Source organism: Macaca fascicularis, chromosome 13, assembly GCF_037993035.2.
Source record: "Macaca fascicularis isolate 582-1 chromosome 13, T2T-MFA8v1.1".
Taxonomy (NCBI): Eukaryota; Metazoa; Chordata; class Mammalia; order Primates; family Cercopithecidae; genus Macaca; species Macaca fascicularis.
The window spans coordinates 96410970-96428811 of record NC_088387.1 but is presented as its reverse complement, the minus strand read 5'-3'; the positions used below and the strand labels follow the sequence as shown (position 1 = coordinate 96428811).

General features: G+C 38.7%; 1 protein-coding gene and 1 pseudogene across 3 annotated transcripts in view; one reads left to right on the top strand and one right to left on the bottom strand.

The window, feature by feature from the left end:
• Positions 1-17842, bottom strand: part of ASXL2 (ASXL transcriptional regulator 2) — a 155154-nt gene that overhangs the window by 85653 nt on the left and 51659 nt on the right. The window lies entirely within an intron of this gene.
• LOC102118358 (prostaglandin E synthase 3-like) lies at positions 3861-4481 on the top strand (annotated as a pseudogene).

Here is a 17842-nt window from a genome sequence, read left to right as displayed (position 1 = left end):
AATAACCCAAAGAATAAGAATCCATGAGTTCATGCTGATAAGATTAAATGAACAAATCAATGAGTGGGGGAGAACTACTTGCAGTAAAATTTCAACAAAAAAAAATATATACCAAGAATGATAGAATTAGAAAATCACCATATGCGGCAACAGCGACAGTAAGTTTCAAGTAAGATTAGTGGATGCTGTGGTAGACAGACCTAAAACGGCTTCCAGTAATCCCTGCTTCCTGGTAGTCATGGCCCTACATAATCCCTTCTCCTGTAGTGTGGGTAGGGCCTGTAATCTGCTTCTAATAATCAAAAAAGAACAAAGGTGATAGGGTCTCACATAAGTGACTATTTCACATATCACTGCAGTGTTCTCGCTTGGTGACTCTTCCTTGCTAGCTTTGAGGAAGCACGTGGCCATGCTGGGAAAGGCCACAGAACTCAGGACAGTCTCTAGCCAACTGCCAGCTAGGAATCTAGACCCTCAATCTGATAACCCACAAGGACTGAATCTTTCCAACAACCACATGAGCTTGGAAGCTGATCATTCCCCAATGAAGTCTTCAGGTAAAAACTCAGCCCTGACCAACACTCTGTTGCATTGCCGAGGATCAGGTAAAGCCATGCTCAGACTCCTGACACGTAGAAACTGAGATAATAAACGCATTGTTTTAAGCTGCTAAATCTGTGATAATATTGTTAAGCAGCAATAGATTAATAACAACATGCTAAAATTAATTGGCAAAGGTACAATAAGAAACAAGATGTTTACAGAGTCTCAGAGTATCTTTACCCCCAAAATACTTATTAATTACAACGGGCAAAAATGGTATCTTTACAGTGAGGAAACTTGGTAGACATTGCATAAACCAAGTAATCACAGTTACCATCACCAATACTGTGGTACACTGAAATCATGGGCCTCCAGATATATTGTGGTAAAAATGTCCTTTCAATCCTGTGACATTCCTGCCAAAACTGCACAACTTAAATCTAATCATGATTAAACACCAGAAATAAAAATTGAGAAACAATCTGCAAAATAGCTGGCCTGCACTAAAAAAATGTCTAGTCATGAAAGATAAAGACTGAAGTACAATTCCAGATTAAAGAAGAGTAAAGATACATGAAAACTAAATGCAAATACAACATGTGATCCTGGATTAGGACATCAGTGGGAGAATAACCAAATTTGGATAAAGTCTGATTAAATAATAATATTTTGACAATGCAGATTTCCTGTTAACTATTTTACCCTGTAGTTACATAAAAGAATGTACTTGCCTTTAGAAAATATATTCTGAAGTTTGCTTGCTTGACTTATTAATTAATTAATTTATTTATTTATTTAGAGACAGGATCTTGCTCTGTCCCCCAGGCCGGAGTACAGTGGTGCAATCATAGCTCACTGCAGGCTTGAACTCCTGGGCTCAAATTTAATTCTCCTGCCTCTGCCTCCAGAGTAAGTGGGATTACAAGTGTGCGCCACCACACCTGGCTAATTATTTTATTTTATTATTTATAGAGATGGGCTCGCTTTGTTGCCCAGGCTGGTCTTGAACTCCTGCACTCAAGCAATCCTCCCACCTCAGCTCCCGAAGTGCTGAGCTTACAGGTGTGAACCACTGCATCCAGCCTACTCTGAAGTATTTAAAAGTGAATGGGGCATTGTGTCTACAATTTATTTTCAGACATCTCAGAAACACAAATTAGATAGATGTTAACATTTGGAGAATCTAGGTAAAGTTCATACAAAAATTCTTTGGACTACTTTTGCAACTTTTCTAAAAGTCTGCAATATATCATATAAATAAAATTAAAAGTTAAATAAATGCATATGATTTTTAAAAAAGTATATATATGAGAAAAGTCTATACAACAATATGGACCAATGAAAAGAAAGAAGTACTGATCAATGCTACAAACATGAACTAACCTTAAAATACCACATATTATATGATTCCAGTTATATGAACTTCCAGATATGGCCAAACTATAGAGACAGAAAGTAGACTACAGGCTGTCAGGAGGAACCAGCATTACCTGTATCCAGTATGAGAGATCTCACTGGGGTGACGAAAATATTCTAAAACTGGATTATGATGATAGTAGCACAACTCAGTAAATTTACTAAAAACCATTGAATTGTGCACTGAAAATGGGTGGAATTTCTGGCCTGGTGTGGTAACTCATGCCCAAAATCCTAACATTTTGGGAGGCTGAGGTGGGAGGATCACTTGAGCCCAGGAATTTTAGACCAGCCTGGGAAACATATGGAGAACCCGTCTCTACAAAAAATGTAAAAATTAAGAAATCAGGCCGGGCACGGTGACTCACACCTCTAATCCTAGCACATTGGGAGGCCTGGGTGGGCGGATCATCTGAGGTCGGGAGTTCAAGACCAGCCTGACCATGGAGAAACCCCATGGAGAAACTCCGTCTCTACTAAAAGTACAAAATTAGCCAGGCATGGAGGCGCATGCCTGTAATCCCAGCTACTCGGGAGGCTGAGGCAGGAGAACAGCTTGAACTTGGGAGGCAGAGGTTGCAATGAGTCAAGATCGTGGCATTGCACTCCAGCCTGGGCAATAAGATCAAGACTCCGTCTCAAAAAGAAAAAATTTAAAAAATAAATAGAAAATTAGCTAGGTGTGGTGGTGTGTGCCCATACTCCCAACTACTCCAGAAACGGAGGTGAGAGGATCGCTTGTGCCAGGAGTTCAAGGGTACAGTGAGCTATGATTGTACCACTGCACTACAGCCTGGGTGACAGAGCAAGACCCTTTCAGGAAAGAAAGAAAAAGGGAAAGGGAAAGGAAAGGAAGGAAAAAAAAAGAAAATGAGGTGGAGTTTGGAGTTTATGGCATGTAAACTATATCTCAATAAAGTTGTTTTAAAAAGAAATAGAGGGGCCAGGCGCGGTGGCTCACACCTGTAATCCTAGCACTTTCGGAGGCCAAGGCGAGCAGGTCACTTGAGGTCAGGGGTTCGAGACCAGCCTGACCAACATGGTGAAACCCTGTTGAAACGTGAGCCACTGCGCCCCGCCTTTTCCCATATTTTCTATGGACACGTATATATTCTCCCAGGGTCAAATGAAACAAAATGTATCCAGAAAACAAAGCACTTGATCACCTGACCAACCAAAGGAAAAGAAAACCATTCCAAAACAAGTACCATAAATATCCACTTATCAAATAAGAAGCAGCAAGAAAATGAAAACACTGGAACAACTTAAGTCTTTCTGCTTTATTTAGAGTGTTCATCTTCCTGCTGTTTCTGGACCTGCACTAAGATGGACGGACACTAATGAATGGATTCAATATTGCACAAACTGATCTACCATCTAAAGAGTACAATAATGCCACTGCCACTCCTAGAACATCTCCTGCTTATCATGCAATGAGTTGCAAGTAATTCAGGTTATCTGGCGAACCAAAGATTTGACGGACTGAATCTCACTGGCAAGAAGCCTATCAACATTAATACTAAAAACGGAGTTGGGGAGAATTCATCTTCCGCCTTCACACAGAAATTTTGAAAGCCCAAAAATGATTATAAAAGGTAAAAGAAACTTGTAGTTAACTCTTTACTCTGCAAGATTTTCTCTACATAAAAATACAACAATAAGTCCTCGGGCCCCTTTTCCTACACTTTCCTCTTCTGCCCGACTGGAGGGGCCGCTCTTTCTGCGCAGTGCATTTTGGGGACCGAGGTCGAGCCCGCCGCTGCCGCCATCACCCGAGGGGAGCAAGGAGAGGGCGCGACTGGGAAGACGACGCAGTCATCACCTGAGAGAAGTCACTCCCTAGCAGCAGCCGACGCCAGAGGCCCGCCCACCTGTTCGCCTGTCCCCCTGCCCTGTTCACAATGCAGCCTGCTTCTGCAAAGTGGTACAAAGGGACTATGTCTTCATTGAATTTTGTGTTGAAGAGAGTAAGGATGTTAATCTAAATTTTGAAAAATCCAAACCTACATTGTTTTCTCAGAGGAAGTGATACTTTTAAGTATTTAAATGAAGTTGATCTTTTTCACAGTATTGATCCAAATGATTCCAAGCATAAAAAACGGACAGATCAATTGTGTGTTGTCTACGAAAAGGAGAATCTGGTCAGTCATGGCCAAGGTTAACAAAAGGAAGGGCAAAGCTCAATTGGCTTAGTGTGGACTTCAATAATTGGAAAGACTGGGAAGATAGTTCAGATTAAGACAGGTCTAATTTTGATCGTTTCTCTGAGATGATGAACAACATGGGTGGTGATGAGGCTGTAGATTCACCAGAAGTAGATGGAGCAGGTGATGATTCACAAGACAGTGATGATGAAAAAATGCCAGATCTGGAGTAAGGAATATTGTCATCACCTGGATTTTGAGAAAGAAAAATAACTTCTCCGCAAGATTTCACAATTGAGAGAATTCCTGAGTTGACAGCTCTAAAGGCAGATGCTGTATTTGCCTACTTTCACCCATTTTCCAACCTGTTTGTTTTTTTAAAAGGCTTCACTAAGGGTTGATATGTACCACTGTATGGGGCAATTTTAAGTCAGCTAAGACAATAAACCTTATGCATGAACATTTCCTAGACTTTAATGAAGCTGTTGAGTGAGGTCCTAGGCAATTGATGCAGCAGTTGTGATAAATAAAAACATCTCACCTAAGTCTCCTTTTCTTCATAACATAGACATTGACATGATAGGAAGCTCTCAGCTTAGGGAAAGAGAACTAAATTTTAGATTATAGAACATAGATTCAAAAGTGGCTGGAACAAATTGGCTGACACCTTACTGGTAACCTGCTATTCCTCTGGTGTTATACCTCGGGATTGTTCCAAGTTTATTTTTCAAAAAACTTACTTCACATTATTCATATAAGAGATTACTTGCCAGTGATCCACATGTATCTTAGCTAAAACTAGAGAATGCCCTAACTTAGATGGTTTTTGAAGCCTATATATTTGGTATTGTTTGACCCTTAAGTGTTTTTACATCTCTCAGCATGGAAGACGAAGAAAGTTGTACATTGTTGTTTGAGAGTCTGTACATTTAGACCAGATTTGTATTTGCACTGTCAGTATGGCAAAAGAGTGAAAAACGTTTAATACAGTATTGGATTTTTTATTTCTTTTTTTGATTAAGCTTATACCAGGGCTTACAACCTCAATTTATGTTCATGACAGTGGGGATTTTTTTTAATGTCCACATTCTTTCTAATAAACTGCTGGAAGACTTCTTGGCTGTCCTTTTAAGTGTCTGGCTTACTGTAATTTTTATGTATTTACCACTTCCTGAAATGGAGTTTTGATTTTTAATTGAGGAAAAATTTGAGATTATTCCTCTGTTTGAAAAAAGAGGCTTGCTGTAATGTCACAGGAAACCTTTTTAAAGTGGATCTGTAATAGAATATTGTAGATGCACTTTGCAGCAATTGGAAAAGAAAGTGTTGTGATTTGATTGAAATAAAATTAAATGTGTTGCCCTCCTCTAAAATATATATATATAATATAGCAATAATTAGTAGTTATGATGCTGAAATTATTAATTTGAAACTATGATTATGTACTGAAACATTTATAATGCTGTTTTGAACCAAGGGTTTCAATGTAAAAGAAAAAAGATACAAATATAAAATCAAATAATATTAAAACTCCACAAAGTTAACTCAGGAAAAAAAATATGGAAAAGAAGCTGTCTTGGTTTCTCATTCATTTAATATTTACAAGGACCTATCATATAGCAACGCAGTGGTATGCGCAGGTGATATAAAAGAGGAAGTGGAAGTTTCCATAAGAAAGAAGTACTCATTCTTAAATTTTAATGTAAAAATAACTGAACTAGAGCTGAGCTGAGCCAAATGACACAGTCTCTTTGCTAGTGTGCACGTACATGTACACACACACACACACTTGCCCCCAGAAAAATACAGCACATAGATAGAAGTTTAAAATGTATACTATCTAAAAACTGTTAGCCATCTTTGCAATTTTGCTATCAATTCAAGAATCGAACAAAATCAGAAACTCAGGTTTAGAGCTTATATTTTTTAATGTGTCAGTCTCCACCCCCCTGGTTTACAAGTAAGAGCATATTCAACTGTAAATGTAGCAGCACTTGCAGCAAAATTATGATTCTTAATGTTTCCTAATTATGTACTTTTTAAAAAAGAGATCTCTTCCCAAAATTAACTGATAACTTTTCCCATAACTAATGATGTCTAATTTCCCCACTGAAAATCACGACATTTTCACTATTCTTTCTTTCATTCTTAGTTTCTTTCTGGGGCTCAAAGACACATGTAAATGAAGTCCAGAATAAAGTTCAAGTATTCATAGCCCATCAACTTTCAAAGTTAAAAGTCTCAGCTTTAACTTGCTTTGTCTTGTCTATAACCCTCCTCATTCTAAAGGCTCTTGCCAAAACTCTAAAACTTACTTGTTTTACCAATTCTGAATCATCACATTGTGAGCAGAAGCTAATAAAAATCACATTCTTATCTTTCGCTTTCTTAACCACCCATCACTGTCGATTTTAAATTTAACAAGGTAAAATGAACATTAACCTTCTTGAAAAAGTTAAAGGCATACCTCTGCTCATTCTCCTTACCTTAGACAAATGCTATTTCCTACTAATATAACATGACGGCTGTTTCTCCTACATTAGATTAAATTGTGCCCCATTCAAATAAATGCAAAATCCTACAACACTTTTATTGTGGTACAATATACATAAAATTTACCATCTTACCTTTCTAAGTATACAGGTTCAGTAGTGTTAAGTACAGTCACCCTGTTGAGCAACCTTTTCATCTTACAAAACGGAAACTATACCCACTAAACAACAACTATCTTCCCCTGCCCACCAGCTCCTGGCAACCACCATTCTTTTTGTCTCCATGAATTTGACTACTCTAGGTATCTTATATAAGTGGAATCGTACAGTATTTGTTATTTTTTGTCTGGCTTATTTCACTTAGTACAATGTCTTCAAGATTCACTCATGCTGCAGCAGGTGTTGATTTCCTTTCTTTTTAAAGCTGAATATTCCATTGAATATATATGCTACATTTTGTTCATCCATCCATCCACCCATCAATGAGTATTTGGGTTGTTTCTTCCCTTTGGCTACTGTGAATCATGCTGCTATGAACACTAGTGTTAAAACTATCTGTTAAGTCTCTGCTTTCAATTCTTTTGTGTATATAGGCGGAAGAGGAATTGCTGGGTAAAATAAAATCCTACAACTTTTGATCATTCTTTACTTAATCCTCAGTTTACACAACTTTCTGTTTTCAACACCTACTAAGAAGAATCAGATAAGATACAGGTTGACAAGGGAGCTCCATAGGTGACCTAGTCCATTTACCTACAGGTACTTGTACCCCCTCTAAAGTATCTAAACAGGTAATCATCCAATGTCTTATGTAATCATACAATGTGGTGAATGGGTACTACGTCCTCAAGCATTTCCAATTATTCACAAATTCCTTCTTAAGCTAAGCTAAATACTCTTCCTACAAGTCTATTTACAAATCTGCCTTTATGATGGAAATCAGTAGTATAATGCTGGGGAAATCTGGGGGGCTCTTTGTTTCCTCTGCAATGTTTGAATTTTGAAACTGATTTTGCAACAAATTATCTTTGAAAGTGTGTGTGGGGGGGGAAGTTTGACATTATTTCTTACCATTCCAATGACAGTCATTCAAGTATTTTAAGACTTCATGAAATCCTGAAATCTACTCCTTTCCAGATTATTTTTGGTCTCCTCACTGGCATTCCCTGTTGCACCCAATCCAAAGAATCTTTAATACAATAAGCTTGTACCATCCATCCTCAAAATTCATCAGTGTCTGCCAATATTTGTTATCCCCATTTCAAACCTTTGATAAACAGGTTTAAGGGACATCATTAATCCAAGTTATCTGATAGTAGAGATAATCTCCCTTGCAATAACAAGTTACTGCCTAATTCCTACTTTCATCTCCAATCTCTTGTCCATTTTTTCCGTACTCCTTCCTATAAAATACAATTGTCAAAACTTGGTAAGGCCACAATGATTAATCATCTTCCCTATTCCTGGCTGAACTATACACAATCTATATTTATCCTTCAAAGCTCAATCCCTTGAACTTCAATAGGATTAAATAATACACTCACACTTTCAAGGTTAAAAATAAAAAAAGAAGAAGAAGTAGTAATCTAGACCAGAAGCTTAAACGCCCTCACTTCAAGTCGATTTTATTTATTCATTTATTTACAGACAGGGTCTCGCTCTGTAACCCGGGCTGGCTCAATCACACTGTAGCCTTAAACTCCTAAGCTCAAATGATCCTCCCACCTCAGCCTCTTGAGTAGCTGAACCACATGTCTGTACCACTACATGTGTGTACTCGGTAATTTAGAAATTACCGAATTAATAAATAGTCTTGGTAGATTTTAGATTTAAATTTAAATTTTTGTATTCCTATACACTTTCAGTAAAACATTTTTCCTTCCCTTGATCGTATTACCTACAATTCCACCAATGATTGATTCATTCAGATTAACAACTAATCTGCTTTTTAAAAAGAAATAATATAAATGTAGCTTTTAACTTTGATTTAAAAAGTAACATTTGACTCATCCATACTTTAATGAATTTGTTTCTTCATACTGTTTTCCTCCCCCAAACACACCATCAAACAAATGGGAATAAAAGCACTAAAGACATAAGGGAAAGGGTGTGTAGGAAAACTTTTAAACAAGCATTTTGGGGTAAGTAGATCTAGTTGGGGCCCCAAAATGAGAGGTTCTAGGTCAACAGAGCAGCAGACGGGCATAGAACAAATAAGGAGAGTGGTAGAGGAATCGCCTAGAGAGGGAGGTCACAGCAATAAAAGATTCCTTGGAAATTTTTTGTTGTTGTTTGCTTTACCTTACACTTAACATCTAACTATAAACCTTCACTCTATCATCCCATTGTTGTCTTCCACTAACATCTTCTAAAAAGCATGGCTTTGTCCATTAGCAGTAACAAGGTTCAATATTATAAATATTATTTAGATTAGATAACTACAAACTCTTGGTATAGAAGGGCTTAGAGAACAATCTAACTTTTTACCTAAAGAGAAATACAAAACAGTTCATTAAGATCCTTGTCCAGGCCAGCTGGGCGCGATGGCTCATGCCTGAAATCCCAGCACTTTGGGAGGCTGAGGCAGGCAAATCACCTGAGTCGGGAATTCAAGACCAGCCTGACCAACATGGAGAAACCCTGTCTCCACTAAAAATACAAAAAATTAGCCAGGCATGGTGGCGCATGCCTGTAATCCCAGTTACTCGGGAGGCTGAGGCAAGAGAATCATTTGAACCCTCTGGAGGTTGTGGTGAGCTAAGATCGCACCATTGCACTCCAGCCTGGGCAACAAAGAGCGAAACTCTGTCTCAAAAAAAAAAAAAAAAAAAAAAATCCTTGTCCAGGCCGGGCACAGCAGCTGACGCCTGTAATCCCAGCACTTTGGGAGGCAAAGGTGGGGAGATCACAAGGTCAGGAGTTCGAGACCAGCCTGGCTAACATAGGTGAAACCCCATCTCTACCAAAAATACAAAAAATTAGCCGGGAGTGGTGGTGGGCACCTGTAATCCCAGCGACTGGGGAGGCTGAGGCAGGAGAATTGCTTGAACCCTGGAGGCGGAGGTTCCAGTGAGCTGAGATCGCGCCATTGCACTCCAGCCCGGGCGAAAGTGTTAGACTGTGTCTCAAAAAAAAAAAAGAAAAAGAAAAAGAAAAAAAATCCTTGTCCGATCTCCTGAGTCCTACTCAAAAGTGAGGCAGAAATAGTACTTATATTTTAGACTCACAGATGGGGATTCAAGTTCTATCACTAATTGGATATGTAATTTTTCACTGATTTGACGTGTTCGAGATAATGATTTCACAAGGCTTATTTAAGATTAAATAGACCATGTGAATGGACTCCCATCTTAGTCAAGGCCATTTCACTACAGCATCAGGCTTTTCAATCTTATGAGGAATAGGTAATAAAAAGTAGGCCAGATGTGGCAGTGTACACCCTGTAGTACCACCTACTACAGAAGCTACGGTGGGAGAATCACCTAAGCCCAGAAGGTCGAGGCTGCAGTGAGCTATGATCACACCACTGCACTCCTGCCTGAGACAAACGGAGAGACAGAGACAGAAACACAGAAAGGGAGACACATACACACACCCCCCCCATACACACACACACACACACACACACAGAGAGAGAGAGAGAGAGAGAGAGAGGAGGGTATATTATCTGAGGTAAAAGGAGTATTAGTGAGGAAAACAAAATACTTATGAATGAATATAAACTAAGGGCATGGTTCCGAAAGAACTCAGCTGGAGAGAGAGAATAAAAATCAACAGATTCAATTAAGTAAACCAAAAGACAGAAATTTTGCAATTTTATACCTTTGTCCTACTTGGTATTCTTGTTGATTTAGCAAGTAGAGCTTGGATATCTAAACAGCTAACACTACTTATTACAATTATTTTCTGCTTTGAACCAGAGCTATCAGTCCAGATGTAGCCATTTATATTGAGATTCAAGAGTTTTGAAGTAGTTGGTTGACCCATTAATTTGACCAATTCCTGGCATTTCCCAACTAAGAGAAGTAACTTAGTTATGGTAGATCTTAGGAGATTATTAAACGACTTACGTTGCAAGTTTACGTTCCCTCAAGTCTCAAAAATAAAGACTAGAATAGGGGAGGCCAAATGGCACCAGCAAGTGGGAGAAGATCACAAAAAACAGTCCAGCCCAGGAAGCCTCTTTGTCCTTCTGGGCCTGAGACTACAACACCTCCCCCTCTCACAAGATGTTGAGCAGTCAAGTAGCTCAAGCAAACGGGAACCTGCCAGGAATCCTGTCTGTCCCCACAGGCTGAAGACTCCCTTTTGTCCACATCTACAGGCATCAGGCAGCCCAGCCTGTGAAAATTTCCACCCCCTCAGACAGAAGCAACAGAGATCAATAAGAAGCAGCAGAAGTCAATGGGAGCCTCTGTGGCACCAAAGAAAACAAGCAGACCCAAATACCATTGTGAAGGATCTGAAAACTAAACTTGTTATTGGAACCACAATCCACTAAAACAGTACAGGACCTGCATGGTAAACGTAAGTAAACACAGTGAATGCCAGCTTAAATAAGACTGGACATCCCCTAACATGATAGCCAAAATATCCAGGGTTCAATGGAAAATCACTATCTGAATCAAAGAAGACAATTAAAGGACGCCAACACTGAGACAGATGTTAAAATTGTAAGAAAAATTTTGGAGTAGGCCGAATGCAGTGGCTCACGCCTGTAATCCCAGCACTTTGGGAGGCCAAGGCGGGTGTATCACCTGAGGTCAGGGGTTCAAGGCCAGCCTGACCAGTATGGTGAAACCCTGTCTCTACTAAAAGTACAAAAATTAGCTGGGCATGGTGGCGCATGCCTGTAGTTTCAGATACTTGGGAGGCTGAGGCAGGATAATTGCTTGAACCAGAAGGTGGAAGATGCAGTGAGTTGAGATCGCGTCACTGCTCTCCAGCCTGGGCGACGGAGCAAGACTCTGCCTCCAAAAAAAGTAATAAATAAACAAATAAAAATTGGAATAGCTCTCATAAAAATGCTTCAAGAACTACTTAAAATTCTCCTGAAACAAACATATAGAAAATATCAGCAAAGACAGAACTTATAAAAAGAAATCAAATAGAAATTATAAAAACAAAAAATACATTAAGAAATTTAAAAACTCATCAGTAAGAGAGTGGAGATGACAGAGGATAGAATCAGTGAGCTTAATAACAGGTCAATACAATTTACTCAATGTGAACAGACAAAAAATAACACCAAAAAAAAATCAACAGAATCTCAAGGCACTGTGGGATAATAACAGAAGATTCAACATTCATATCATCAGCATTCCAGAAAGAAAAGAGAAAAAGAGTAGGGTGGAAAGAGTATTCAAAGAACTGACCAGGCACAGTAGCTCACGTTTGTAATCCCAGCACTTTGGAAGGCCAAGGTGGGTGAATCACTTGAGGTCAGGAGTTTGAGACCAGCCTGGCCAATGTAGTGAAACCCTGTCCCTACTAAATTAGCTGGCTTGGCGGCGCACACCTGTAATCCCAGCTACTCGGGAGGCTGAGGCAGGAGAATTGCCGGATCCTGGGAGGCAGAGGTTGCAGTGAGCAGAGATCACACCACCGCACTCCAGCCTGGGTGACAGAGTGAGACTCTGTCTCCCAAAAAAAAGAAAAAAAAGAGTATTCAAAGAATTAACAGCTGAAAACTTCTCTTATTTGGTTAAAGAAATAAACACAGGACAGGCACAATGACATAGGCCTGTAATCCCAGCACTTTGGGAGGGCAAGGCAGGCAAACTGCTTGAGCTTAGGCATTGCACTGGGCAACATGGTGAAACCCTGCCTCTACGAAAAATGCAAAAATCAGACAGGCATGGTGGTGCACACCTGTAGCCCCAGCTACTCAGGAGGCTAAGGTGGGAGGATTGCTTGAGCCCAGGAGGCTAGGGCTGCAGTGAGCTGAGATCACACCACTGCACTCCAGCCTGGGCAACAGAATGAGACCCTGTCTCAAAAAACAAAAAACCTGAAGATGTAACAGGATTTAAAAAGAAACAGAAAAAGTAATAAAGAAAAATGAAGAAATAAACGAACAGATTCAAGAAACTCAGTGAATCTAAATAGGATAAATCTAAGTAAGTCCACCAAGATACATCATAATTAAACTCCTGAAAACTAAATCCAAAGAAAAAGTCCTGAAAGCAATCAGAGAGAAACAATACATTACTATAGGGAAACACCAATTCAAATGACAATAGATTTGTCACCTAAAACCACATAGGCCAGAAGGAAATGGCATGACATTTCACTAGTGCTGAATGAAAAGAACCGTCAATTGTGAATTCTATATCTGATGAACCAACTTCAGACTAAGTAAAATTAAAAGAAGTAGTTGACTAAGAGGAGTAGAACTATTCTTAAAGAATGACTAAAGGAAGTCATTCAATGGAATGGAAATGATAAAAGCAGCAATCCTGTAGCACCAGGAAGAAAAAACAGAAAGAGCAGGAATAGGTATATACCACAGACTATGCTTCTCATAAATTTTATAAATCACATTTGATGACTGGAGCACAAATTTTAATACCATCTCATACTCAAGAATCTAAATGGAAGTACGGTTTCCACACTTCACTTACAGTGGTAAAATGGTATCAGCAGACTGTGATAAATCACATGTATATATTGTAATACCCAGTTGAAACAGTTTAGAAAACTATGTAAAGATAAAGAAATACAATACTATAAATATAAATCAAGACAGAATCCTAAAATATGATCCATGAAGAAGTCAAGAAAAGAGAAACAGAGGAATGAGAAATAGAGGAAACAAACAGAAAACAAAACAAAACAAAATGGCAGACAAACTCACCTATCAATAATTACTTTAAATATAAATGGTGTAAACACACAAATTAAAAGGCAAGGATTGGCAACATGGACAAAAAAAAAAAAAAAATCTAAAGCAGTTTACAAGAAATTCATTTAGTTTCAAGGTGTCTTTAAAATTAAACATGCACTTACCACACAACCCAGCAACAGCACTTTCTGTACATTTAACCCAGAGAATGGAAAATGTATGCTCATATAAAAACATTTACACAGATGTTCATAGAAGTTTTATTTTTAATAGCCAAAGCCTGGAAACAATTCAGATATGCAATGGATAGTTAGAAACTGTCATACATCCATGTCAAAGAATACTACTCGGCAATAAAAAAGAATGAACTATGAACACAGTAACTTGGAGGACTCCCCAGAGACATACAATGAATGGGGGTTGCAGGGGAGCCAATCCCAGATGGTTACACACTCTATGATTCCATTAAACACTTGAAATGACAAAATTATAGAAATGTAGGACAAACTAGAATAAGGGAGGCAAGAGGAGGTACTAGGGAAGTACATGTGGTTTTAAAAGAGGAACACAAGGGATATTCGTTGAAAGCATTCTGTATCTTGATTGTGGTGGTAGGTACATGAATCTATACACATGATAAAACCACATAGCACCCCATACACATACACACACCTGGGTACCAATAAAACCAGGTGGATTATATCAGACACAGTATTCTGGCTGTGACACTGCACTATGGTTTTGCACAATGTTACCATTAGGAGAATCTGCATAAAAGGTTACTTCCTACAACTGCTTATGGCTTACATTTTTCTGTTGTACTTTAATTTTCTATAGGGAGCAATGGACAGCTGTTGTTTCTTCCTGGCCAATATCCATTCCCTCTTCTTCTGTAAAGAATGCTCAACTTTGGCTGGGCATGATAGCTCACATCTGTAATCCCAGCACTTTGGAAGGTTGAGGTGGGCGGATCACTTGAGGCCAGGAGTTTGAGACTGGCCTGACCAACATAGTGAAACCCCATCTCTACTACAAATACAAAAAAGTAGCTGGGCGTGGTGGTGTGCGCCTGTAATCTCAGTTACTCGGGTGGCTGAGACAGGAAAATTGCTTGAACTCAGGTGGCAGAGGTTGCAGTGAGCCGAGATTGCACCACCGCACTCCAGCCTGGGCAACAGAGCAAGACTCTGTCTCCAAAAAAAAAAAAAAAAAAGAATGCTTAATTTTGCTTTGGGGAACTATGCTCTACCCTACTGGAAACAGTCTCGGTAAGACTGTCCATTAAGATATCTCACCATCCCTGGGCACTAGGCCAACCAAGTTCACTCCTCCTTGAAGTTTAACCTTGAGCAGAGTAGACAATGACTAATTTAGCCCAACCGGAGTGTCTTGATGAGACTATGCATTAGAAGAAGTTGCCTTCCTTCTCCTAATTTCAGAGCCTGTTTCTTGCTTTTGAGTCTGAGTCTTGCCTCTGCCCCCATATTCTTCAAATAAATCTCATTTTGCTTAAGTTATTCACATTTGGTTCCTATCATTTGCACTTAAAGAACCCAATCAATGACCAAGCGCGATGGCTCACGCTTGTTATCCCAGCACTTTGGGAGGCCGAGGAGGGCAGATCACTTGAGGTCAGGAGGTCAAGACCAGCCTGGCCAACATGGTAAAACCCCGTCTCTACTAAAAATACAAAAATAAGCCGGGGGTGGTGGCAGGTGCCTGTAATTCCAGCTACAAGGGAGGCTGAGGCAGAAGAATCACTTGAACCTGCAAGGCAGAGGTTGCAGTGAGCCGAGACCATGCCGCTCCACTCCAGCTTGGGTGACAGAATGAGACTCTGCCTCCAGATAAATAAATAAATAAGAACCAATCAAATATATGCTCCCTTCAAACAAACATAACACAAAACAAAATTTACCTAGTGTTTTTATTTTTTAATTACAATTTTAACTTTGTAAAACCTTAATTAAGCTTTCATCCACAAACTCTTGCTTACAATAAATAGGTTCTTACAAATGAACTTAATGGACTACAAATATAACTAGAGTTAAAAAGACGAATTAAGCTCTAATTATAACCCAAGCATGCCATGTCCAAGTAACATGAAAATACATGGACATGACTATTGCCCTCAGGTCTCACAGGCATGTAACACAGTAACTGCTATAGTGGAGGTGAATCTAAAAGGCCATGCCCACACACAAAAAGCCAATTCAGTAAAGGATCCAGACTAAGATTTTTAACCCATTCTGCCCTGTTTTTAAGTATCATGCCCCTAAAGGATTTACCAATTTTTTTTAGACGGAGTCTTGCTGTGTTGCCCAGGCTGGAGTACAGTGGCATGATCTTGGCTCACTGCAACCTCCACCTCACAGGTTCAAGCAATTCTCCTGTCTCAGCCTCCCGAGTAGCTGGGATTACAGGTGCCCACCACCACACCCGGCTAATTTTTGTATTTTTAGTAGAGATGGGGTTTCACCATACTGGTCAGGCTAGTCTCAAACTCCTGACCTCAAGTGATCCACCCACCTCAGCCTCCCAAAGTGCTGGGATTACAGGCGTGAGCCACCGAGGCCAGCCGATTTACCAATATTTTATCTAAATTAAGAACATAAACATAAATTTTCAATCTTACAGCCATAAAGCAAATGTTAATATACATGTTTCCAGTCTACTAAATATTTTCATTATTAATCTGCCGAATACTTGGCATCCCAACGCTTTTATAAGTCAAATGTTGATTTTAATTAACCTTAATGTAGATCGGATTTCTAAACTTATGATCAAACAATAAATACAAACTGCAAGAACCAAAAAAAGCACACTTACCAAACATTAACATAATAATATCAATATTACTTAGTTTCTGGACTAATTATTTAATTTTATAAAGTAAAACTCAAGCATTCAAAGGTAAGTTAAATTTATAAGAGTGTGCTTTATAATTGCATAATACTTCTTTAGAATAAAGTAACACTTCTTACCTTCTGGAGTTGGAATGCAGCGCAGGAAAATGAAAGAAGAAAAAAAAAAGCTTTTAATTTTTCTTACAAAGCAACAATAAAAACAAAAATTAAACTGTCCCTTCCCTTCCCAGCAATATCCACAATTCCCCAAATTAGCAACCCCCTCATTAACTTCTTCATTAAAATTTACAAGTTAGCCAAAAATATTATCAAAATATATCTAAAGATATACAAATTTAGCTAAACAGTCTAAACTACTTCAGAAAACAGTTGCAGTAATTTGATTGTGTAACAGAGTAAAACTTAGGGCAGTTTCGAGTTAAATGTGGATACAATGAATACTACCTATTCTTTAATATTCTTCCCATGCATTTCAATTTCAAGGAGCCATCATAAAGTCATCAGCTTAAAGTTTACTAGCTTCCCTGTGATCCATAATGGAGCTCTTACGGATCTGAATTACAATGGATAAGAATACTCTTTTCTGTCAATACCCAAACATTTTGTTGTCATTTTTTTCATTACTAATCCTTCTTGACATCCCTACCAGGTTTGTGGGCTTGAAAGCAGATTGCAACTAACAGATAGGGAAGATGGCTGGGCACAGTAGCTCATGCCAAGGCCAAAGCAGGAGGATTGCTTGAGCCCAAGAGTTCAAGATGAGCCTGAGCAACATAGTGAGTCCTCATCTCTACAAAAACTATTTTTTAAATGTTTAAAAAGAAGAAGAGGAGGAAGATGCTGGCTTAACCACAAAGGTATCATCCAACCTTAGATATATCATCAATACAATAAATAATGTTCTTCATTCTAAAACTAAGCTATTTCTAATGAAATCACTTCAAGGCAATTCAGCTTAGCAAATAATCAGATGATCTACTTTGTAGGGGTAAGGATTTCTGCTGAAAAGTAGTAGAGAATATTGACTTTATTTCCCTTGCTATATACTTTTGCATGGGAGAGATACGGGAAAACATAGGTGCTCTGATTGGTTTTTAGTATAATGTAGGCTAAAACATATAACCTTCAATACAGTATGAAAGAGATTATTTTCTTCATAAACAAATTGGTACTAATCAGATGTTATTAGGACTCCCCCAGACAAAGAGGTAAAATCTCAATCTCTAAAATGTTTATTGAGCATAATCTTTGCTGGGTGGTTCCCAGAGTTCTTTACAATCTAGGCAGTTGGCCACACCCATTCATTAGCTATGTAACTTACTCAGCTGTATTAATGTTACAGTGTGAAAGATTCAAATTCGCCAAAATTACTAATTATATATCACGAACCCTTGGGATCACTCATGAATGGTCTAATTCAGAAAATGCCCAATTTGTGGACGATAAATTCATGAACAAATAATCTTCCTATTTCCCCTCTTCTATTCATGAATGGAAAGACAAGAAAAACTAGTCAGAGAATAGGGTCTCAAGAAC